The 25,756-nt window shown below is 41.0% G+C and overlaps 1 long non-coding RNA gene across 1 annotated transcript in view; it reads right to left on the minus strand.

Annotated features, from left to right (window-relative positions):
- LOC132974443 (uncharacterized) overlaps window positions 1–22,275 on the minus strand; it is an 84,810-nt gene extending 62,535 nt beyond the window's left edge. Inside the window, exon 1 of the long non-coding RNA XR_009673119.1 lies at window positions 22,017–22,275. This is a non-coding gene — a long non-coding RNA (uncharacterized LOC132974443). The remainder of the gene's footprint in view (window positions 1–22,016) is intronic.
- Between the last annotated feature and the right edge of the window lie 3,481 nt (window positions 22,276–25,756).

Consider the following 25,756-nt stretch of genomic DNA (forward strand, 5'->3'; position numbering starts at 1 on the left):
AAAAGCCTTGGTGAGGGAAAAAAAGATTTTCATTTCCTTTGCTTAACCACCTTAAATTGTGAGAGAGAAAGTGAATAGAGGAGAAAGGGATATCTTATGAGACAGGGAAAGAAAGTGATAAAGAGTCACCTCTACCCCCCACCCACTACACTTTCACCAGCACCCACACACCTCCTGCATGTCCCTGCAGCATCTTTGTGCGAGTCACAAAAGAGAGAGACTTGAAACATAACCAAGATAGACAATTAATATTAATGTTCGAACAATGTGACTGTTGAAGGAGCCTTCATCACACGTCTGTCATGACCTCCACGACCTCACACCCCCGGCCGACCAATAGTATGTACAGTATACTGTCCCTGCATGCTTTCTCATAGCCTCTCTGTGTGCATCATTTTCCACATTTGTAACCAAAGAAACACCACCAAACAATACAAGACTTAATGTTTCCTCCTTCCCTCTGTTTTTTAACTTTCAATTTTCCTGAATAGCATTATTATGTATTATTAATATCTCTGAATTATTACTCATTTTCCTCTTAAAATGGAGTGCTTTAATTCACATTTGAAGTACTCATCAAGGCGGTGCAGTGAAACGAATGTGGAAGGATACATTATATTTGCAAAAATGCAAAGGGTGAATTAAAAATATATAGCAATACTAAAATATTAACAATTAATTTCAAAAAGATAATTTGCAGAGTGGAGGAAAAAAAAGCCTTTTCATGACTTCTATGACTCTCTTTTCTGTTTGAAGTCAACCATTTGTGATTGTAGGTCTCTGAATAATATGCAATTATCATGTACTTATCACTTTTGCATCAAGTACACTGAATATTATATTTCCATTATAGTATGTTCACTTTCATGAACACAAGGCACAAAAGGGGGACACGGGTGCAGCGTGGCAGAAGTGATGCAGTGTAAAATTCATGTCCAATACAGTATCAGAGCCTCTGTAAAAATAAAGGAGAAAAAAATTGTACAAAATATAAAGAATTTGGACCAAACATGGTAGTTTGAACCATCTCTCCTTCTTTTTTTTTTTTTTTTTTTTTTTTACAATAGTGAACTCTAATTCACCCTTGAAAGCGTGACCTTGAGCTGTGTGACAGGAGATAGCCGCAGCATGAAGACAGGACGCCACTTATCATCAAGGGACGAGGTGGCTGTTTAATTTCACACTACCAGTGGCTAAAACCCCTGTTAGTGTGGCGCTTCACAATGGCCGCTACGCTGGGGGAGCAGCTGTCCTGGTGACGGGGTGTAAAAAGGGAGGAGGAGGTACGGTTGGGAGAAGGACAGCAGAGAGGAGGAATGATGGTGTTGTAGCAAGTGTGTGTCTGACCCCCCCGAGCACACCCAGAATATCAGCCCCTGGAAGCCACGACATTGGTCACTTTCACATGTTTATGGTTTGAAACTAAAAGAAGCGGGGTGATAATGATCATTGCATGGACAGGAGGTAGACTTGTGGGAGTAAAGGTGCATCAGTGATGGCGGCAGCGGATGAGAGCAGAGTTTTGTAGCGCCGTCCACGCTGCGGAGGCCAATATAACCAAGAGCCCAATTGCTTTCTGAAGAGCTTTCTATTGTGTACCGTGATGAACTTGAGCTCTGGCCTCCAACCTGGGGGTCTCTCTGTCTAATCCTGAGTGCCCCCCGGCTCCTCTTTATAGCCCCTCCCTTGAAGCATGCACACATACACACACACACAAACAGACATTATACACAGCCTTCATCTGACGCCTGACATGACTGCAGGCTTGAACAGTGACCAGCGCCTCCCCACACAGCTGAATATAAAACACAGTAATGAGCCGAGCGAGAAAATGGCTTCCCTCTCAAACATGGCTGCTTACTGATGGCCAGACGCAAGCCTGCGAGAAAAAGGTCACCTCACTCATCTTTTTTTGAACCCCCCCCATCCTCCTGTTTTCTACTGCAACTGCTGTTTTTTTTTTTTTTTTTATCATTTCCTCTCCCCCCACTTTTTTTCATATCCTTCCTCTCTTGCTTACACCTTCCACTTTCCCTCTCTGGTCATTTTCCTTTTCCTTATTTCATAAGCCAATCTAGGCTTATTATTTAGGAGACAATAGAAGGGGATCTTGGGAAGAGACAGGTGGCTGCCTCTGAGTGATGAGAAAATTACCAAAGTGAAATCCAGCTCCTATAAAAATCTCCTACATGGAAAGAAATAAAAAAAAAGGAAATAAAAATAACCATGCTCCTAACCCTTTTTTGGTACAGCTCAGCAGTTAAAGGAGTAACCCCCCCCCCCCCAGTATGATTTTGAAATTCCCCACTGAGCACCGCGGTCCAGCCAGATATATTCATTTTTCCTCCCGTACTCCCCCAGTGTCATTTTTCTCTATTTCCTCCATCGGTCGGTTGTGCACAGAATGTTCCGAATGCATTTTGAGTGCTTGATTTCTATTTTCATAATATCAAGAACATCAAGTTAAAGAATATAAATGTTTATTCAGCAGAGTGGGGAATGCGTGTGTATGGGTGCAGCGGCTCTTGGGGGACAGAGCCCGTGCTAAATCAGTAAATCACTCCATCTGGAAGATGAACGGCATGTTTTGGAGTTCATTGCTTTTTCGTCTCGGGCGAGTGGCCGGTGCAGCGGCGGGCGGGCCCAGCAGGTCGGAGCGATGGTGTCTGCTGATGTGGATGGTTACAGAGGGATAATGAAGGGGTGACCAGGGGTTTGGCCGTGTTCTGTTCACCCTGTCCATCCTGCTGTGAAAGGGCCGGCTGCAGAAAATGGCTATTAGTCCGTGCTCGTTTTTGAGCCATCATAAGGCCCGCTGTCTGCTCAGACTGAAGTGCTGCTCCAAAAGTGCTAAGGTGTGGAAAATGGTCAAGGTTTTGAGTCCTTTGCAACTTTCATCCTTTTCATTCTTGAGTCAGCAACTTATTGGACCGTTCTACTGCTCACTATGAAAAAACTCGGAGGAAAAACCTTCCAACACGGCCCTAGGTGTTGTTAATCTTTTTAAACCTACCGCTCTGTATGACAGACCGCTTTCTAACCAATACCTGAGTTTATCCAGTGACACAAGTATGAATTATCAAAAGAAGTTATCCAAAAAGAAAACAAATGACATGGTAAGTTTAAAGCACAATTGTATCAGCCTCACTGCAAGTATTTATTATATATATTATTTTTATGGCAATGAAAATCAAATCTCCTCTGCTGCACAAAGAACAAAAATGATCATGATGCTGAGGCAGCATTTGTTTTTGTTTCGGTGTTATGATACCATAGATAGAGAAAAAGCTGAGCATAATAATAATAATAATAGATAGGCCATAAGTATAACCACTTAAATGATCAAAGTTATGACTTTTTCATTGTAAGAATAACATGTAACTCTATTTTTGCATGACTGTAAATGTAACCATATTGAAGATTAGACTTCCCAACACATATCACCACATTAACACACATGTTATGTTGCATTTCAAATTTCTAACAAAAAATGTTTTTTTCAACACAGTTTAGAGTTTTTCAGTGACCAAATGCATTTTCTCCCAGCTCACTGCTGATGCTTTTAAATGTTTTCCACAAATCTATCAATCAATTATTGCATAGAAAAGTCTTTAGGTTGAAAAAAACCTACATTGGTCAAAAGACAAATATGTTGTATAATACTATTAGATAAAAAAAAAAAGCAATATACATTTCACAGTCCATAATGCCTTTGATATCAGATCTCTTTTCTCCTGTCCATGTCACCAAAAGGCACCAGCTTCCACACATGCTTCCAAACCAATACTCAGTACACTACATCAAAAACTACACAAATGGATGTCGATAGTACCACCCTCCTCACCTGCACCTCAAACTGCAAAGTGAGGCAAAACAAATTTAAATAAGTTGATAAGAGTTTATCAAAATGACAGGCAATTAGAGCAGCTGTGACCATGGCTTTGCATGCTAAATGAGAGTCATTTAAGATGAGGGAGTCATACATGTTATAGAAAAGAGAGAGGGAGAGTTCTGCAGCTCCATTTCTGATCCTGGACAGCCCTGAATTAAATATCCCCAAAGTCCATTAAGGCTAAACAGCCGCAGGAAAGACTTTGTCTCACCACAGAAAAATGACAGTAAACTCAGGCAATCATGCCGCCAATCAATTATGTATGAATTATATTTTTCTTAGACTGTGTAAAATGTCTTATGTTAATTCTCCTAAGTATACAATACCCATTATTTTTCAAGGGACGTGCCCATATGCACGCAGTCTAAATTAGTGTTTTTCTCTCCAAAAGATTTATCAGCCTCATGCTGCCAGCTGAAATGAAAACACTGAGTCTGAGTTGTGATTCCTCCACATCATCTGCAACTGCGAAGGCCACAGGCAAAGCTAGGAGTGCTGATAACCTATACAGCTCTACTGATAGACAACATCCCTAGAAATTACTATTTTTAAACCCTTTATTTAAAGCCTTGAAAATCAATGAGGTTTTCCTAATTTACAATGATGTCGAGATACTAAAAAAGCACAACTAAAACAAGCTAAGAAAAGATGATTCTCAGTAAAAACCAGCTGCGCACTGGGGGTGAAGATCATTGTCTTCTTGTCAATCCATGTCTTCTGGTTAACTCTTTTATAGAAGCTATACAGAAGTTGATAAGACATAAGCAACATGATGACACAGAAACAGAGCGAGGAAAGAGGAGACAGAGAGGGACTGGAGTGAGAGGTTGGGGGGATTTGCATTGGCCGGACCCGTCTCATTCATGGGCCTGTTGAGCCGGAGAATACTGGAGTCCCTGAGGCCCCCTTTGTGGCCCCATATCGCTGATAATGACCTCTGACTCGCCCATGATAGTAGGAGACAGGTATTGGCAGGCTGACTGACCAGTGTGAGTGAGGCGTCAATAATTGGTCTGGTGTTACTTACGGATAACATAATGGCCTCTTTAAACTGAAAAGACACTTCAAGTGCAGAGTGTGTAAACCTTAATTAATTTAATTAAGAATATAAAAACTGCAAAACAAATGATAAATGTAGCCACAGAGCAAATTCACACTTTCATTCAGTATTCATATCTGATTAAATCTGCATTAAACTACATTAGCTACAAGCTATTGACAGAGAGATATTTACACACTCACACATGCACAAACAAAGTGTCTTCCTCTCTTCTTTCAACTTCACTGACAGTTCCTGATGATCTCCAGCAATAGCCCCTTCTTATATTACATGCAACACAATCCACCCTTGCACACTAATTTGTTTTCTTTTGCCCTTTTTCTGTGTCAACGTGTAACCGAGCCCCTGAATACATACAAATTTAATATCGCTAATAGAATCATTATCAAATTTAGATCAATATGAATTTAGCCCCGGTGCCCATAGAAGGCAGCAATATTGAAATACAACACTGTCTGTCCTCTTTCATTCTTCCGCCTACATCTGACGCTCACTGCCATCAGACATGAATTACCAGACAGGCACATTACAGCTAATAAGAGTCGCACAAAACAGCCTTTATTAATGCATGAGAGAGTCTTTGATCCAGGAGAAAGTTTCACAGGGAAAGCAGTAATCACTGCAGCTCAGACAACACAATGAGACGCTCCTTCTTACCTTCAGAGAGTCAACAATGTGGCCGAGGTCAAATCAACCGGAGACTGTACAGCATGTCTTCACAAAGCTGTCGTATGTACATATCTCAGCTAAAAAATGTGTCTAGACAATTACATTGTTATTAGTTTTGACCGCATTGAAATTCTAAAATTTCTTGCAACAGATCTTGCAGCAATCAGCCCTTAAAACACACGGAAATGACTTATCATGGGTCTAGTAAGGATGCAAAGTAAATGTTCTTACATTTATTTTGCAGCACTAAATTCTAAATAAAGGTTGTCATGACTTCCTGGGTATGAAATTTCTTACTAAAATGTCATATAATGTTTCAGAGAATCACTATTAATTTGCAAACACTTGTAAAATGAAGCAGTTTGTTCATAGCTTGAAGTTAAACCTCTGTATTATATACAATGCGCCCAAATCCTTCTTTTCTGACATGGAGTAAAAGAGACCTAAACATCAACACCAACTCTAGCTACATCTTCCTGTCTGTCAGCCATACATGCAAAGTATCTTAAACATTTTTGTACACTGTTTAGTGTGAAGGACTCCAAAAAAAGTTAACTTTCCTGATTTAACAGGAATCAATATTCTGAAAGTCTCTCCATCCTCTCGGTAACAGTATTAGACCCCATCACAAATGATCCATTGGAGGAAAACGTTGGTTTTACTTCGATTCCAATCACCTGGATTTTGACAGAGCCTGTCACATTATAAAGTCTGAACATAGTTACAAGAATTGCAAATGATACCCATGATTGAATGTTATTGAAGTGGTCAGCAAGCAGCTCATTCCCCACAGAAAGCCCCGGGGCCTGGAGGTGGTCAGTGGGGAGCAGCTTCACAACATCTCGCTGTAACATGGTGAGAGGAGGTAAAGCAGAGGAGAAGACCCCCCCCCCCCCCCCCCCCCCCCCTCCCCCCGTTTGAGAGATAGAGGTGCCACTGTAAATTTATGACCTGACTATTTAAGACCAATGTAATATATTCTCTGTTCAGCCAGTACCTGCTGTTTATATTCCATCCTGGCATGTTCCCTCAAACCTGCATACAGTGAGAGGGGCACACACAAACAATGTCTCACGTCAAAACAACCTGCTGTAACACTCAAACTTGAAGCTTCACCTACATACATCGATAGTGAATGGTGTGTGTTTTAAAATAAAACTTGGTAGTTCGCTTTTAGACCAACTAAAATAAGTGCAAAAGGTCATTGTAGAGGAAAAACAAAGACATTTTGGATGTAATTAAAAGATGAAGATGAAAATTTTTTTTAAAAAGGACTTCATACAACACAATCATCATCTCACAATCAGTATAAATTAAGATAGGATGAGATCAAATTGAGTTTTATGAATCATGAAGGAAATTCTTGCCTGGTTGATCCACATAGGTTTCAGGACTTGATTCATTTTTTGACATATAACAGTCATCCACAAGTAAGAAGTGTTCGTCCTATATAATGTTTTTAAATGCAAAAATTATACATTTAAATATTTTTAAATGAAAACCTTATTTTTGTAATTCATTTTATCAATTTTGCAAAGCTAAGCAAACAACTAAATACTTTTCCAGTTTTTATAGAACCAATAAACACATTTATGGAAATATCTCCTAAACACCTTAAAAAACGTTTTCAGTTGAAGCACTATATCAGGCATATAAAAAATAAAAAAAGATCGTTCATAGAACACTATTTTTTCTCCATCCGAACTCCCAGGCTGCACTGAACATGTGAGATTTGGGGTTTTTGTGGACTCTACTGCAGGAGCATGCTAATTAACCTAAGGGGTCAAGGGTCAAGTCTGGACAGGGACTCCATCCCAAACGGGCCACGACAAATGCAGAGTAACATCTGCTCTCTGTGCGTCACACAAAGCTGTCCCCTCTGAGCCGTCTGACAACCCCTGAGAGCCTGGGAACGGCTCAAAGTCAGGGGCAGCCTCTACAAAAACCAAACGCTGACTGGACACAGCAGCAGTCTCGTCTATGCAAGGGGAAAAGTATGTTTGTGTATGTGTTTTTTCCAGCCCACTCCCAAACTATATAGGGTTATGACAAATATAGAATTAATCATTTGAAAATCAAACTAGAAGATCACTTTTTAAGTTGTTTCAAAGACAAAAGGATCAAAGTAAAGAAAATAAAAAAATGAAAGACTGCAATGATAGGCCTGAAGAGCTTCAGGCTTCCTGCCTCTGAGAGGTTAACCAAGGCTGAGGCCAAGCTGCTCAAGGTCAGGGCGTGGTAACCTTTTGAACATGACTACCACTCTTTGAATATGCATTGTACTACATTACACACAAGCTGCCCTGATGACACAGAGATCACCCCATGTACACTTTACTCCCTTTCCTTGGCAGCCGAACAATACGCTTGAAAGGACCCGTCAAATGATGTCAATAGTTGGATCAATACCCTGGGATGTCTCCGTTTCCCCTGCAGCAAATGAAGAGCATTAAACAGATCCTCCTGGGCAGAGCTCTTACACACTTCCAGGAGCAACAGTACGGACTGAGGGACAGCAAATGAATGTCTTCTCTCGCAGACATCGCCACATGTGCGCCACATTTCCCCCTGTCTGTCTAATGTGCTGCTGATCTACACCTGCTGGGCCCGGGGCTGCATAGGTATACGCTGTACGCTGACGGCATCCATCACTCAGCATGCCTTATTATTGCCATTTAAAATACATTTAAAACGACTCGCTGGAGCCACTGTCCAACCCTGCACGGATGCAATGATACTGATGCGTTAGTGTGAGGAATGTTTCACAGGAACGACTCGGTTGACAACAGCTCGGAACATTTCTGCTCTATTAAGTTTTGTTTCTGTAAGTAAGCTGAAGTATTTCAATCAATCGATCTCTATATAAAATAAGTCAATCAGTTGTTGTTTGGGTTCTCTTGCAGAGAAGCTGAATATTAAGGTGTCTGACGAGAGTAAAAGGGCTGTAAAGGCCATGAGGGTTTCCATTAGAAGGAACAGGTTGCAGTCAGAGTCAATGTAAACTAAAATAAACACGTACAAATACAACAATTTAAATGTGTTGCAAAAGGAAAAAAAAGCTGCATAAAGCTGAAACATAGATTTATAGAATGATGCTGCAAATACAATATCAATGCAAAAGCAAGAAACGCGTAAACTCAGACAACAAATGTTAAATCTGTTGGGCCCTTGCAGAGATTTGTCCTTATCAGCCACCATAGTATTCCTCCGAATGATGCCAGCCCATCTTAACAGCATCTTGATGTCAGCCGGCCCGGCCAGCCCCTTTGTCGAGTAATCTGTGCGACAGGACTAAGTTTCACAGGACTGATACATGCTCCTGAGCTCTCAGGTGATCTTAGTAATAGACACAGTCACTCTAATTCCCCTTCAATTCCCCTCACCTAAAATTGAAAGCTGCCAAATGCAGCCTTAATTACATACCACCCAATCAGAGCTTAAGTGTAACCTTCTGCCGCAGCCCCCCCCCCCCAACCCCAACCCCAACCCCAATCCCACCCTCACTAACACCCTCCCCTCTCCTCTGTCCTTCTCCAGGAAGAACGAATGAAGTGCGTCCCTCCTGAGGTCTACACATATTTCACCACCGGAGTAAACAGGTCTGGAGGATATGGGACGGATATATTATGTATATCGGAAACAAGTGTGAGATTTAAGGAGCAGGCTGCTTGGTCAGCACAGAGGGTGCTGATAATGCAAACAGATCAAGGAACAAGCAGGGATATGGATCTCCCCTTGTGTGTAACTGGGCAAGGTCTATTGACCCAAATTTAATTACTGTAGCCTCCACCCATTCCCCTTTGTGTCCCCTTTACTGTGACAAGAATCTAATTCTGTACCATGAAGCTCTTAATATCTGTACATGCCATTATATTTACTCTACATGTATAATATCTGACGATGATGTATTCTTAATATGCTAGAAGTTATGAAGGGATTCATATTGTAAAAAAAAGCGACAATTTATGGTCCCAAAATCAAATATTTTTTATTTAGAAAGACTTTTTTGTTGAAGATTTGTAATTCCTTTTTTTTTTTCTTCCATCAGTTTCGGTCTTCTATATTTTAAAGTCATCTCCTCTCCGGGCAATCAGATAAACCAGGGAAGTCTGAAGGCAACCACAGTAGACACGCAGCGATTTTCCATCCTCTCTAATCACATGATCAGGGTGTCGGCACAGCATCCTCAGCGCAGGGAGGGGCCAAGCAGCACATAGCTTACCACCATTTTGTGTCGGGTACCTGGCTTCTTTTGTGTGAGTACCTGGCTCATTTTTTACCTGCATAAGAGATAATATTTCAGAACAAGTCCAAATGTTTTATAGGGTGTGCCTTTTTAAAAGAAGATTTGCTAAATGCATGATGGGCACCTTGCCGATGCGGCGTAAGCGGATGCTGCAGACGGAACATCACAGGGCATCATTGCACCCCGACTGCAAACCCATTCTGGATTTCATGTTGTGTATTTTTCCTCCTCTCCTTCCTCGCTCCTGGCTGTGCTCCCGACAGACCCCTCTCCACCCTGCCATCCGATGTGTGAGGCACATATGGTGCAGCGAAATTGCTGTCTGTGAGAGCATGCCTCTGCCTGTCCAGACTTCATCAGAGGGATTAAAGAATAGGATGGGGGGGGGGGGGGGGGGGGGGGGAGAGAAATCAAAATAAAATGATGATAGCGGGACTGTGACTTTCCTCTTCTCCCCCGCCCCTGTCCCTCCCGCTCTGTTTTAAGTAGAATGGAACATCAGATGACAGAGGAGGCTCTCTTGCAGGGGTGCAATCGTTTGCAGGGAAGAGGTTGCCCGGTCACTGAGCCGTACTGGGTTTATTTGGCGCTGACAACGACTCACTACATAGCAAAACCAAACTACAGACAGTCCTGTTCCCCTCTCCATACAGCTGCTGAAATTCACTTCCAACGCTGCATCCAATTAAAAGACACGCAACTCAGAGGTGCAGGAGCGGCTCTCTTTTATGATTACTTAACCATTCATCTCTCATGTCTCCTCTTTTTTAAATAATGTAAATAAACAAATGTTAAATGTGTTGACAAAGAATACGTGTGTGTAGAGGTGGGGTGTTGTATTTTCAGAGTTAGGCATTTTGGGGGAAAGGAGAAAAGAGAGGGGGAAGATTGCAGGATATTAAGGAGTAATGGATGTCACATCAAGCCCCTATAGAAAAAAAAAACCCCAACTGCTTTCATCAAGGCATGATATGGACTGATCAAGGGAACAGGTCATCCTATTATTACAGAGAAAAATAACATAGTCTGTCTCACAGAATACGAAACATACCAATAACTATTACAGAGCATTTTCTCTCTGGTGTTCCTTTTTTAGCCAACTCTCTTTCTCTTTTTATGATCAAACATTGCGATAAAGACAAGAACATAAGCTAAAACTGATTAAATTGAATCTTGTCAACAAATTCAATCATTTGACCAGCAATTCTGAATCCAAAAATGTTCAGGATTTTATGATAAATATTGTAAAACCAGGACATTAATCGACATTTTAAGAAATGAAGGACGCTGAGTGAGGGCTTCAGATTGTAAAAAGAATACATTGTTAAAATATTTGTATAAAGACACCTCGAAAGTAAAAGCAAGTCCAATATGAAACACATAAGGTCTATTTTAAAGTGCGCATGCAGATGTGGTTTTACAGTGATCCTACTAAATTCAAGTAAATAGGGCTGTATTCTGAGGTTTATTCTGGGATTTGCCAGGCACCAGATCTGCCCCTGTATTTGAGACAACAAAAAGGCAATCTTGACATCTTGCCCAACCAGCAGATAATATTTGCTGTTCAGAGACTGGCTTTCTTTTGTTCCACGTTGTTATAAACCCAAGACACTTGAAATTTAAACCCAGTTCAAAAAATATTATTTGCCACAGGGCAAGGTAAATCTCTTGGCGGGGCCTTTCAAAGGGTTGCCCTGGGTTTGTTTACAATTGATCTTATTTAAAAGTGGATTTTTTGTTTTACTTTTCAAAGACATACTTTCTGGCATGATCTTTTAGGTCAAAGGAAAGATGAATGTTATTTCTTCAATTGGAGCAACAACAAAAAAAAAAAAAGCAAAATAATCAGAAGGCAATAATACAGAAAGCCCTGTTGCGCCACTGGTTCTTCCCTGGTCTGTAACTTACACATGCAGAATAGAAAACACATGCGAGATAACATCTCCAACTGCTGCACAGAAAGTAGAAGCGATACACCCGAAGTCAAAGAGCAAGTAAGTACATTTAAACTGACGGATTTTTCTTTCTTTCTTTCTTTCTTGTGATTTACCGAAACATGGGATGCATCACGAAATATGGAAGAGAAAAATATGAAATCATGCCAATTGTATGTGCGTATCTTTCTTTGCCTGTGTGTGTGTGTGTGTGTGTGTGTGTGTGTGTGTGTGTGTGTGTGTGTGTGTGTGTGTGTGTGTGTGTGTGTGTGTGTGTGTGTGTGTGTGTGTGTGTGTGTGTGTGTCTCATCTATGTGTTCCTATGTGGAAATAAAATATTCTGTGAACTGCATAAAACAGTTGTTTCTCTCCTTGTTCGACTCTACAATTTTCATTCACCATGAGGAGGAACCTAAGAGGGAAGAAGTGACCGGACAGCTGACCAATCACCATAAAGCATGGGGTGGGGGCAGACAGAAAAAGATGGAGGAAGAGAGGAGTGGTTGAAACACCCCCTTTGCCTGCCCTATTGAACCAAACTCCTTCATCTCTGACAGTTATTCTATTTTAACTAAATCAGCGCTATGAGCTCAGCCAATGAATCAATATTGATCTCCATTTTGAACATGAACTTGAACATGTTTCAGCTTACTCAAACTTAACGGAGGGGGGGGGGGGTCTATGGTGTGCAGGGAGGGCCATGAAAGAGGTGAAGAGGGGACAGGGACTGAAGTTTGCCAGGAACTATCCTCCTGGGCTGGGAGGGTTTGCCTCCTGCACAGACACGCCACGCAGGAGAAGGAGAAGGAGGAGGAGGAGAAGGAAGAGGTGGAGGAGGTCACAGGCTGCGGAGCGAGTTTAAAGCTTGCAGTTCCTGGGGAACAAGAAGGACGAACAGAGTGCAAAGCAGCGGGGATGGCCCAGTAAAGACCCCTTCATCTGGACTACACCTGGGGGAGTCCTTGGGCCACCCAGATATAGACAGCACAGTTGATACACAACACACACACACACACACACACACACACACAAACACACACACACACACACACACACACACACACACACACACACACACACACACAGAGGGAACACAGTTATGAGAGTTGTAAATCTAGATGTACCGAGTGTTTGGATGAAATATTAGGCCCTTTTTTACATTATAGAATTCAAAAGAAAATGAATACATGCAGTTCCAAAGTAGGAGAGCAGAAAACAAGGTAACAACTCGACTAACTGTACACATGATGAATATATGTGTTTTCATTTTACATAGTTAATATGGAAACAATACTACTATTCATAAAAAGTTAAACTTTCCTCTTTACTGGTCCCACTGCGTGTGAAATATCTACATCTCACATCTATAGTGATTAAAACTCAGAGTACATTCTATGATTATTCCTGAATTTGGCCAAGATGTTTTCTGTTTTCCCAAATAGTTCCCTGTCCTGTACTTTTGTGTGTTTGCTCTGTGTAATACAAATTCATACTTGTTTTTTTCCCAGGACTTATTTTTCAAAATGCTCATTTGAATTGATCTACCTGTATACAGAGTGCAGCTACATTTGCATCATGAAATTTACTGCACAATAAAAAAAAACTCATCTTCAGTGAAAGTTAGTTTCAAGTAATCGTGTATTTCAATCCAACAAAAAGAGTCCGGTTTTGCGATAACATTTTAACAGTAGGAAAAGATGCAGGAAGCTGTGGAAGCACTGCAGCATAACACAGTTTTTAAAAGGCCCAGGCCACTGCTAACATTTTAAATTACATCTCTGTCTATTGTGTCGTGCTCGGGCTTATGGGAGGGGTCCCTGGGGATCCTTCATTTTCCCAGAAACTCCTTCCAAGGCTCTTCAGGTTAACACGCCCAGTTTGACTATATGATCAATAGTTGTAAATGACTTCATCACACCACAGAGGCAACTTTCTGGACAGAATTGGTCCCACTGTTGCAACCATACAGGCTTGTGCTGTGGAGAGGACCAGTCAGTCTAGTCGTGTACCATATCTAGTTTTTCCCTATGATTTTTACAATGTACGAGAACAAATAAAATGATCCAAGTTGCTTTAAAATGTCTTATTATTTGCAAAAACTTGTATCTGTAGCAAACTATACTCATCCTGTTTTTTGGAAAATTTTAACAACTTCCTAAAACAAGATTCTTGAGTTTAGTTGCAAAGGGGGAGTGATGTGCTAAGCTACAGTAGCTGTGGTGAGAGGTGAAAAATCCCCATTGATATGGCACGGCCTCTCTCCACCTCTTTTGTTCTTACAGGATGTGGGGTGATGTCAGTTCACTCCCAAGCCTCCCTAAAATGCCCCCAAAGCCTGGCCGGCTCTAGAGTGGGAGTGTGTAATCGGTCCTGGCAGAGTGCTGGTTAATGGGGGGCACAGGGCCATGGGTTGGAGATGTATTCATGTGCGTGGCGTGGCGCCTGGACCCAGGGTGACACTTCTTCATTCCTGCTGCCTCAGGCCAGGATTAGGACCGCGGCCAGCCTCACAAAGCCAGCCGTAATGCAAAATCATTTTCATATTAACCTCGTCTCTCCTCTCTGGGCCTGACAGTGGACAGGCCTCCGCTCTTTGGTGCTCAAATTATCCTCAATTACTGGGGAAAGGCCAGGCGAGGGGACGTCACCTAACCTTCACCATCTGTTAGGTTCAAAGCGTTAGCAGTCGGCCTGCCCGCCTGTCTCCTGCCTCCTCTGACCTTTCCGCCTTGGCCAGCTCGGGCTCCATACGCAGTACACTCCCCCAACCCCCCCAACGCTAGACCCGCCCTCTCTGGACACAGCTGGGAAGTGCATGTGCACACATCACATTAAGGGGGAAAAGGTTATGTCACGCTTCTTCAACAAAGATGAATATTCAAGAGTGTGCACAGACTAAGGCCAAAGCTGTGTCAAGACATGGGTTAAGTCAGTCTCCAACAGATAAGCCGATGTATATTTGAATTAAATGCTGCTTTAATTGGTTATGGAATTAAAATACTATTCCAAATGAAATTCTCTTTGTTAATTTTTGTTTTGTTTGATGTTGTTACGTGTCAGAACTCTTTTAGAGAGAACTCTCTTCTTAAATATTTTAAGAACACATTTTATGCTAACTAAAGGAACATTTAGGCTTCAACTTTTTCTGAAGAAAAAGCCCAATAAGTTCATCTTGTTTACTAGAAGACAAATGATTGTGCTTATACAACACAGCATTTTTATTTTGCTTTAGGACCTTGCTAAAATGTGACTTCCTATTTGAATGCTTTTTCCGACTTTTCTCTTACATACACTGCAAAAGTTGCTTTTAATTAAACATCCAACTATATTTGAGATAGTGCTTGTGAAATATTGAAGAGCTCTTATTTCTCCAATGGTGAATGCTCCTCTTAATAATGCAAACCATGTTTTCTGTTTGTTTGGAGGCCCTGGGTTTTAGCAGTTCCACTGTGTCCATTTGGTTTTTCCAGTCTGTCTGGCCACTCAGGAGGCCCCCTTTTCTCAGGTCATCTGGCAGGACCTGATGGCTCTGAAATAACTTTTAATAAGTCTGCTAAATAATGGATGGAGTGTTGGCTAAAATCAAGCTGAGAGGAGCAGCGCAGAGGACAGCAGACAACAACCAGGTCCCAGGCACTTCCTTCACCATCATCATCAGCAGCAGCAGCAGCCATGTTCAGTCTCCCGTCTCACCTCCTCTCCAGACACAGACGGTCAGGGTCAGAGGTGGTGGACTTGACCTTGTGGCCCCCAGGAGAATGTTCACTTGGTTTGGGGTATAATTTGAGATTTATTCAGCAGGAGGCCCCTTCTCAGGCAGCATTATGCCTCATTATCCTCGGGTCCTCTGTGCTCACAGGGCAGAGAGCCCTGAGCAGACGCATCAACACTCCATTTTACTCACACCTTCACAATCCCACAATCAATACCTCCAACTGACAACATTAGTCATTTAAATACATCTTAACTGCCTGCAACACAAAATCATTACAGCTCTAAATGTACTCTCATATTCAGGACTAACAGGCCATATGCATTTTTTTCTTTGTGCAATTTAGATTTCCTTTATTATACATAAAACAAATAAATATGAGCAATTAAAGCTAATTCAACAAATTATTACCTAAAGCTATGAACTAAATAATTAAATTTTAAAAAAAAATCAAGGACCAAAACAAAAACATGTGATTCAGAAAAAGTCTAATTTAAAAATTGAAATCATCTCAATAGCTGATTTTTGTCTTTAACATTCAAATGTCACCTAGAATACTTCATAAAATCTAAATCAATAGAATGCTACGATTTATTAAATGTAGCCTATTGATTCAGATTTTTTGAAGACAAGTTTTTATATTTGGTGTGAAATAAAAACATTTTATTTAATTTGAAAAATCTGCTCACATAAGCTTAAAAAAATATGAAGGCCTAAATGATCAATGCCTTGCAGATTCTTCTTACTTTCTGACTAAAAAAAAAAAAAGAGTGATATCTTTTAGGCACAGACTAAAAAGAGTGATCATTTCCATTATGTGTGCTTCACTCTAAGTGGGTCCCTGCGGAGGACAATTTTGGAGAGATCTTTCCTGATAAGAAACAAGTCCCGCATGTATTAATATTACATTAGAGGCAGCATCACAGAGCCATCTGCTCAGTCAGGTACAGAGCTTTTCATTGACATCTCCTTATCATGTTAATATTACGCTCATCAAAGACGACGACATGGTGAAGATGGAGGGAGGGGGGCGCGCGACAAAACGTGCGAAATTACGGATTATTCTTATGAGAAGTCTAAAAGCAGGAACAGACAAGAACGTGGTTATTTAGGTCACATATTCGCAAGAAAGAGACAAATGCCGCAGGAAAGGCGTCGTTTGCGTGTGGGAGTGTGTGTCTCAGACGCAAATATGACATGCATGGCCAGTCACACACACAAACACACACACACACACACTCTCACACACACACATACGCAGGAGGAGCGAGTCCTCATTGCCTGCAGCAGGAGGGGTGCAATCTGCAGCGAGAGGGGGACAGGTGCAGGGCTGTGCTTTCTATAGCTACTGTAGTTTAAATGCATTTAAAGTCCATTCTTGACACATACTCCCCCTTTTTATTCCAATGAGATTATTTATGTGTGGGCTCTTTTTGGCACGTGCACGCGTTGATGCTGCGTGTGCGTATTTTTATGCAGTTTTTTTTTTGTTGTTTTGTTTTTTAGAAATCTGTACCGAAAAAGGCAAGAAGAATACGTAGGATATTATTTTAATAATATCACTTTCCTGTGTTTGGGGTTGGGTTCTGGCACTGTGCCATCCTCGTGCAGAATTAACCAAATCTCGCTCCTCCAAACACGTGTCAGGTTAACAAAAGGCGGAGCAGGCCGGGAGGGAAAGAGAGAGGGAGGCGGACGCGTGCTTGTTTCCGTGCCAAACTTTGTCACTCTCATTTGAATGTGAATGGTATTTACCAGTGAGAGCTACAAGGACCCGTGTGTATACACAACCCCCTCCTCTAAAGGATTTTTAATTACCCCCCCTCCCCCCGATAATCGGGGCTAATTAGGCTTTATCGCGGGGTAATAGCTTGTATTAATTGCCTCTCGGGCCAAATGTTTAGGAATGCGGCGAGTGATCCAATTGAATCTGACAAGTTTATTCCGTCTGTTTAATATTCATTATATTCTAATAGGACACTTGTTAGAATGGATACAACAATCAGGCCCATATAATTGCGAGCAACAGGCCTACATTTATTTATACAGCATAACTCTTTTAAATCTAAAACATTTTAATCAATATTTGAAAAATAAATATTAACTTAATTAATGTTTTATTTTTTGTTCATGAAATATTCTTAGATAAATTAGTGCTGGCAATAAAAAAAAACTCAGAACAGCATTTTATTTCAGCTGAAACTCTAACTTATTTTTTCAATTCAGGGAACATAAGGATTTTGAAAATATCGTCCCAGCTCAGTGCAACATAAGGCACAGGCCTTTAGTTTATGCTCTTACACCTTCCTGTCATACTCAAAATAAAAGAATATAGTATTTAAACCGTTTCATTATATTTAAAGTCTCTAAATATGAAGCTTAACATCTGGTCTTATTGGACGATCACGCAGGATTTTTGTTGACGCTGAATCTGCAAACAAATCATATTTAGAACTGCCACGATCTGACGTTTCATATACCTGAGTTTGTTTTCGAGTTTTATCTCAAAACATCATTTATTTATCTCACCTTCGTCTCAACTGCCTCTCCTGCCTCAGAAGAAAGAAATAATAATGTTTATTTAGGTCTCATTATTAAGAGTTACCTTCAGTCATTCAAACACCAAAGGGATTTCAAACATGACATCATAGTTAGCGCGCGAGCTGACATATCGTATAGATGCTACAGAGGATGGGGCCTGTAGTCTTACATAGCCCAAATTGATGTGCAACTAAAATAGAAACCTCAAACATCAATGCAGGATGTAAATGGATCTACTCGTGAGAAGGTTTGATCATTAATCAATTAACATTTGTGAAACAAAATAGTCCATGTTGGGGGAAAAAGACGAACCAGCAACTCAACATTTAGAAAAGAGCACGTGAAATAATTCATTATTGCCTGCATGTTCCTATTTATATTGGTTACAGTAAGCTTTTAGCCCCCCCCCCCCCCCCCCCCCCCCCCCCCCCCTTTGCCATCCTATCCACGAAGGGCAAACTGGGGCCTGTTAGACAGGTCTGGACAGCAGAGAGTGTGGATGAGGATGAGGGTGGATTCAGTGGTTAAGCCCCCATTTCATTCTTTTACATAGCCTATATCTTATTCAAGACTGAATATTTTTAGGCCCCAGCAGCTGAAGCCATCTTTAGGCTGCCTATAGCCTAAATGTATGGTCTTTTAGTAGAACGTTAAAAAAAATATATGGGACCTCTTGAAAATATTTTGTAATGAATTTTATTTCGGAATTATTTGGAATTCGTAATTAATCAAGCTGGAGGTTTCTTTTTTGCATCTCTACTGTAAGTCCGCAGCCAATCACACGCAGGCACTATCTGAGTAAAGGCAATGCGAAAGACGTATGTCAACGCAAAGTGAAATATATAGAAATAAGAAGAATAGAGAATAAAATAATAAAAACTCATTCAGGAGCCATTGAGACCCAGTAGGTATTTGTCCTCACTACTCTCTCTCTCTCTCTCTCTCTCTCTCTCTCTCTCTCTCTCTCTCTCTCTCTCTCTCTCTCTGCGCTGGGTGTCACAGCAGTTACATGGAGGCATATGGCTCTCAGCTGCCCCCCACATCTAAACCCCCTGAAGTTCAAGGTCTCTGACCATAACAGACCCGGGAGGAACGAGACACAGCGCGTGCTGTCTGCATGCCTCCCTGTCAGCACCAAACAGGCCAGTTTTAAATAAAGGGGTTGAATAAACACGTATGGCATTTTCATTCATTTTTACCTTTGTCATCTTTGTCAAAATATTTAATTTGCTGGTGTGTAATAAATGTAATCAATTCAATTAAATATTCATTATGTTGTTGTGGTTTATTTTAAAACCGAACTGCAGTATTCAAAATAACCGGGAATGAAACCAGGAAACAGCACCTGTCGTGGAATTTTAAAAAACCTTGTACAATTCACCTTTCTGTCTCTCAATGTTTACAAACGGCAGCATTCTCCCTCATTTCATAAATATTAGTAAATAGCGCGTTTGAGCCTCAGTCGAAGTGATTGTTTTTTCACTGGACAATTAAACTGTTAGGATTCTGACTAAAGAGGAAATCAACGACCTCTTAATTTTTATATCTCAAAAGATAGACTTGTACGACAGAATGGGGTTTGATAAGGACCCTAATTATCCTCTTTTATCGTTTACTACAAAGCTTCCTTCATAAACTATTTATTTGTGATTAATTTTCATAATTTAAAATGCACAAGCTGTAGCATTGAACACACTGGTGGGAATTTGGAACTATTGCTCAATAGATGAACAGCAGATAAACTCCAAATATGTCTAAGAGATTATGAAATTGTGCTCTATTTCAATTTGTTAAAAACAACAAAGGCTGTTATTTTTGATGTTAATATATTTTTTATGCATTGATAATTAATTATGTAATTCCAGTGCAAAGCGTTGATTTGTTTGGTGGCCTCTTGGAGAAAATTCAACTTGCTCTAAATGCTGCTTTCAGGAATTAAAACGAATCATCTGATAATGTTTAAAATGCATCAGAAGGCTTTTTTTTAAGATGCAGTGATTTGCACAGGAGATGCTTGTCCAAAGTCAGGGAAGAAACAAACACACAGTTTCTCTCTGACTTCTGTGATGTGTTCATAATTTAAATATATACAGTATATATTACTAAAATATCTTTGGATGGATGGATTAAAAACAGTTCAAAGCAATTTTTAAAAGGTATATAGAAAGACGAAACAATAAAATCTGCTCATTAAAGTTTAAGACAGATTGTTTCATCATTTGGTAGTTTGTCTACGATCATAATACTTCGGAGACACAGAAACTTATTTTTGGTCTTAAAATTCAAGAGACACTATTTTGAGTATCCAGAGAGTGATAAACAAGTACAGAAATAAGAAGATGATGAGGATGAAGGTCCAGACCGTGCAGATGATGGAAAGGAGAAATAAGATTTAAGGTTTAAAAAGAAAAGAAAACTGGATTTAAAGATTCACTCAGGATGATAGGTTGTCCCAGGTGTCTTCTATGACATCACTAAAAGAGACATCCTACATCTACAAAGTGCAGAGATCCTGTTTCCTCAGAAAGTCTCTTGATGAGGGACAGGTCACGGCCAATAGCCTCTGTCTGACACATAATTGCTGATATTGATTATAGGTTATCATTTGCTGCAGGCCATTTGGAAGATAATGCCGCAGGGGTTCATTTGTAAGCCATTAACCCCTTTGGACTGGTGGATATGTTCGTGTAAATTAAGTTTCAAACAACTTCTAAATGACCTACCTATCCCCTTCTAATGAATGGAATGCTAACATGCTTAAATTTAAGTGCAATACAACCTCAAACATGATGCCAGGTGGCTACTGAAAGATTTCTGAAAGACCTTAATGCAATCCAAATGTACTCCTTCTCAAAACAACAAGGTAGTCTTTTGCTGACCCTTCAGAAAAATATCCCTTCGTCAAGAAATGAATGTGACATTTACAAAAAACACCTTTCCCTCTTTTCTAAGAACTGTTGCTGCTGGGCTACAGGACTCTGAAAGTTGTTGCAGGCTGTCAGTCCAAATGGGCAAGAGGAAACTTATAAGAAAACCACATCACTTTGAACTGACGTTTCCATGTCAATTTGATATTCTGTACTCCTTGTTTCAGGTCAGTATATATGAATACATCAGTGTTACATCATATGTATGATTTTCTATTCTGACAAAAAATGGCACCTTATTTTGTTGATAATCTTTAAAAGTTATTTTAAAAAACATTTCAGGCAAAAAATTCACCTGAAATGTAGGTCAGAGTTTTTCTGTAAATGAACATAAATTTGAGTTGTCCAACCACAAGTGCTTTTAAGAAAATGAAATGTAATATATATATATATCACTATTTAAACCTGATTTTCATGTATTCGTTTTTTTTTTCTTTTTTAAACAGCAGCATTTCAATAACCACCTCAGGCTAAAAACTAACAATGTTGCAAAGCAGTCCAACAGTTAAACTGCTTCAGGATCATCACACAGTTTGCCACATATTTTGTTTTTTTATCTCAGCGAGGAATAACACTTCAAATACACAAAATCACAGCAAAGAGAAACGCTGTAACCTTTGAGAAAGTCGATCAGAGGCGATCAGAGGTGCAGAGGCACCTAGTACAGCCCAGAGCAGTAAAGACAACCCACTTCAACTTGAAAAACATGACATTTGCCACCTCAGAGCAGAAAACGGGTCTCTCTTACTGTACACCTGTAAACCTACAAACCCACACATTGCAGATCAAAAAGGGAAACCAAGCTGCAAACACTATTAAAAGTTTCTCAGCAATGGGCGTTCATGCTGTGTACAGTGTGTGTACAAGTGTGTGAAAGTGTGAGAGAGAGAGAGAGAGAGAGAGAGAGAGGTAGAGAGAGAGCATTAGAGAGAGGGAGGGGGGAGAGAGAGTGGGAAAAAAGTGAAAGTGTGAGTGAGAGCTGGTCAGCGGATCAGTCAGTCAGCAAAGTGAAATAGAGCAGGGCAGCATGGTTACCTGTTTGCAGCAGTCCAGTGGCAGGATCGGCCCTCCAGGTTGGCACGCATTAATTATCCTCCAGAAAAAAGAGTTTGATAGGCTCGCTTCCTGACCCGGCACTCCTCCTACTGTCCCACAGTCAGAGGAAAGGATGGATGGAGAGGAGCAAGAGAGAGAAAGAGGAAGACGAAGAGAGAGGGAGAGAGAGAGAGAGAGAGAGAGAGAGAGAGAGGGAGAGTCAGATCCACTGCTGCCCTGACACCATGACTGGTCCACGTGAGATTGATCACATACACTCGCACTCACACACACACTGAGGCCTCTGCAGTGACAGGGGGGGGGGGGGGGGGGGGGGGGGACTGCCAAGGAGTAGCATGCTTTGTCTAGCCTGGGGACGCACATACAAACACACACACGCATGCACGGCTGCAACGCACATGCAAGCTCTTAAATGTTTAAAAGATGTGAGGACACGTGCCCAAACTGACACACTGACAAATAAGCACATGCAATGACTAAGCAATGACTCCCTCATTGACTAATGACTCTTAGCCACATTACTTTTCATTTTTCATACAAATAAATATAAATCCACATTTTTTTCCTGAAACTTCACTCAACATGATTCATACTACTTTGTTTTTCATTCTGTCATGCACACTATAAAAAAGGATTTTCAGAAGGCCTCATTAGTATTCACTGGCTGCCCCCTGCACATCTGTTCAGTAGTATAATGCCTGTTAGGTGGCGGGGCAGCTGAAAATGGACAGAGAAATAAAAAGGGTCAAAAGTCTGGCATTGAGAGGCGAGCGGAGCGTGATTACTCACAATAGACAATAAAAGACATGCATATGAGCAGCGGCAGCGCGCCTGGCCTCTGCACCTTCAGGGAGGACAGGGTTCACACTAATCTCATTAAAGCCTTATACACACAAACACACAAACACATACAAATGCATGACATATACTAGCAACAAAATAACACCCAGCGAGCTTACCCTCACTTTATTTAAGTGACATTTATTTGTTTATTTTCAATATAAGTAATAATTGATCAAATCCTTCCATTGCATACATACTGTGAGTCAATCAACATGAAGCAGGGAGATATAAGTAGTGATGTGAAGTTAAAAATCAATTTGCATTGCATTAACCCGAGTCTAAAGGCGAGCAGTTGAGTTCTCTATTGCTTAGAAAAATCACATTTCAAAAATCAAGCGTCCCCTTCAGCCATCTTCTCCTGTCACTAAACCAAGAGGGGCCGTCTCCGTCAGCTGGCCTCTATATGCAGATTGATCCAGATGGACATGGCGTCCAGACCGCCAGTCCCCCATAGACCCTCTGGCTGAACTTGACTCACAAGACCACAGATGGGAGGGAGGGCCCCTCACCTTTGGTGAACCCTGGACCCCGACACCCTCACCCTTTCTATAGCAGACTGCAGGCTGAGCCACCTATCCAGGCTCCAGTAATACCCACCCTTCCAGATTGAATTCAGCCTGCTTTCCCAGCAGCTATCATCACAGATATAGCTGATCAATACCAGGACATTATCACAGAACGCTTCCTCAAACACAGTGTCAACAAGCCAGAGCTGGTCGGGGAGCGTGTGTGTGATCACTGAGGTGGAAAGGAGCCGCGGCCGGGTGCTTATGCCGAGGAGCCTCAGAGAGGAGAACCCTTTGAGCAGAGCTTGAACCCTGGGGGGCTGCAGGTCTGACTGGCTCTGGTGCTGAGCATGCTGGGCTACAACTTAAAAGGAGATCAGAGGGCTGTACCTCAGAGCAGCAAAGCCCTCTTCCTCTTCCCCCTCATCTCTCTCTCTCTCCAACAACACTCTCAGCCTGCACATTTTCTCCAGACTTTTACAAACCAATGTTCAACTCACTCTGACTGCTGAACATAAAAATGACACCATTCGTGCAAGAAATACGTTAAATAAAAACATGTGTCCTGTACAGAAGAGCTGAGAGATATACCTTTTCTTGTGAAACGCGATGTTTTGCACAGACTGTTGTGACGCTACAGTTTTCCAAAAAGTTTTTTAAAAGCAGACGTTGGTGTCCCACCCTTCCACTGACCTTGTGACCCCAGGTGCTCCTATCAGTATGAGGTCTCAGTTGATGTCTTCCCTGAGCTCCCTTCGGGCTTCCCCTGCCATTCTAACCTGGATTCAGATCCAGTCTTGCACTGTTCTTTCCCTATGTGATACAGATTTCCCTCTGCTCCTGGTAAGTGTCTCATATATGGGCCTTATCGGAGGCCCATCTTCACCACACAGCATTTACCTCGCTGGAGCCCAGCAGAGAGAAAATCTGTATCTTCATCAAACACCAGTCAGCAGGGAGAAAAAGGAGGATTGAAGGACTGCCTTATGAATTATTTAGATTAAAATATTTTTCTTATTACCTATCCTTTCCTTCTGCCATTCCATTTTCTTCCCCTTTCTCTTTCTTTTTTGGTTAAATTTTAAAACATTTATATCCCTCTGTTCCTGAGTAAACGAGCTCGGGGCCGATTTTCCATTAAAAATAAAAGTTGAAGAGAGCAGAGAGGAGAAGAGGCATGTAGCTAGGTCGGTTTTAGTTTTTAGTTATCTTTAATCAGCCTGGCGTTTCTGTGCCCGGGAAGAAAAGAGTTAGATGAAACAACAGTGAATAGATTTTTTTTTTTCCCCCTCACTAGTTTTCTTCAGTCTTGGATGTTGAAAAGGTAAAAGAAAAACCTTCATACCTTTTATTAGTGAGTCCTTGCTCGTTCTGACTTTATTCAGAGGTGTAAGTAATTTTCCAACTTATTAAAATAATGATGCATTAACAATGTACTTTCCATTATCTTAGGGCAGGTATTTTTAAATGGTTTCACAGCTGAGAGCCTGAGCATTTCTTTAATGATAGTCTGGCTGAATCAAAGATAGTGGCCTTAACCAGAGCCATGATCTCTTTTTATACCTCTTCTTTCTTACGTACTTGATTAAACTACATTTATTCATTTGGAAAAAATACATGAGCAGACGCATACAGGTATGGACTTGTTTTAAAGGCACAAAAGCCGTGGTCATAAAATGGCTTGATTTGATAAAAGCTGTCAGAAAGAGAAGATTGCCAAGGTCAAAACAAAGCTGTTGAAACACATTTGTAGTTAAATTAAGTGCAACAGTACAACCTTCAGTACAATTTCAATTAATTAAATCCGATATAGAGAATAGGAATATATTTCATTGTAGTAACATTTAGTTCGAAAGAATAAAGAAATCAGTGGGCTCAGGGGTCATTCTAAAAATAATGTGCGTATTTGAACATAATCCTGAACAGTGTCTTGATTAAAGTTTAAAAGGAGAGGGTGGGTAGATGTCTATGATTGTGCCGACTTTACACACAAAGCAAACAATGGACATAAAAAAGCTGCAGAAAATTATTCAAGGAGACGACCTGAGTCTGACTTGTGAATATGTCCTCATCTCTGAAGGGCCATCATAACTGGAGCATAAGAGCAAAGGTCATGAAGGCCCAGAGGAGCCATCGGGATCCAGGAAACAATCCAAGCACTCCATAGAGGGCACTCAGCGTCGGCTAGAAGACAAGTCAGACTGGAAGACGGAGTTAGCTGCCTCCTAAACAACAGGAGGATCTCACATGCAGTCTGTGGTCTCAGGGCTGCTCTTTATGATGCAGATGTGATACAGGGAGCTCACCAATGTGGTCATACATCCTGAGCAAGTGTGTGTGTGTTTAAATGTGCGCTTAATAAAATATTTC

This window comes from Labrus mixtus, chromosome 1 (assembly GCF_963584025.1).
Source record: "Labrus mixtus chromosome 1, fLabMix1.1, whole genome shotgun sequence".
In the NCBI taxonomy this organism is placed as follows: domain Eukaryota; kingdom Metazoa; phylum Chordata; class Actinopteri; order Labriformes; family Labridae; genus Labrus; species Labrus mixtus.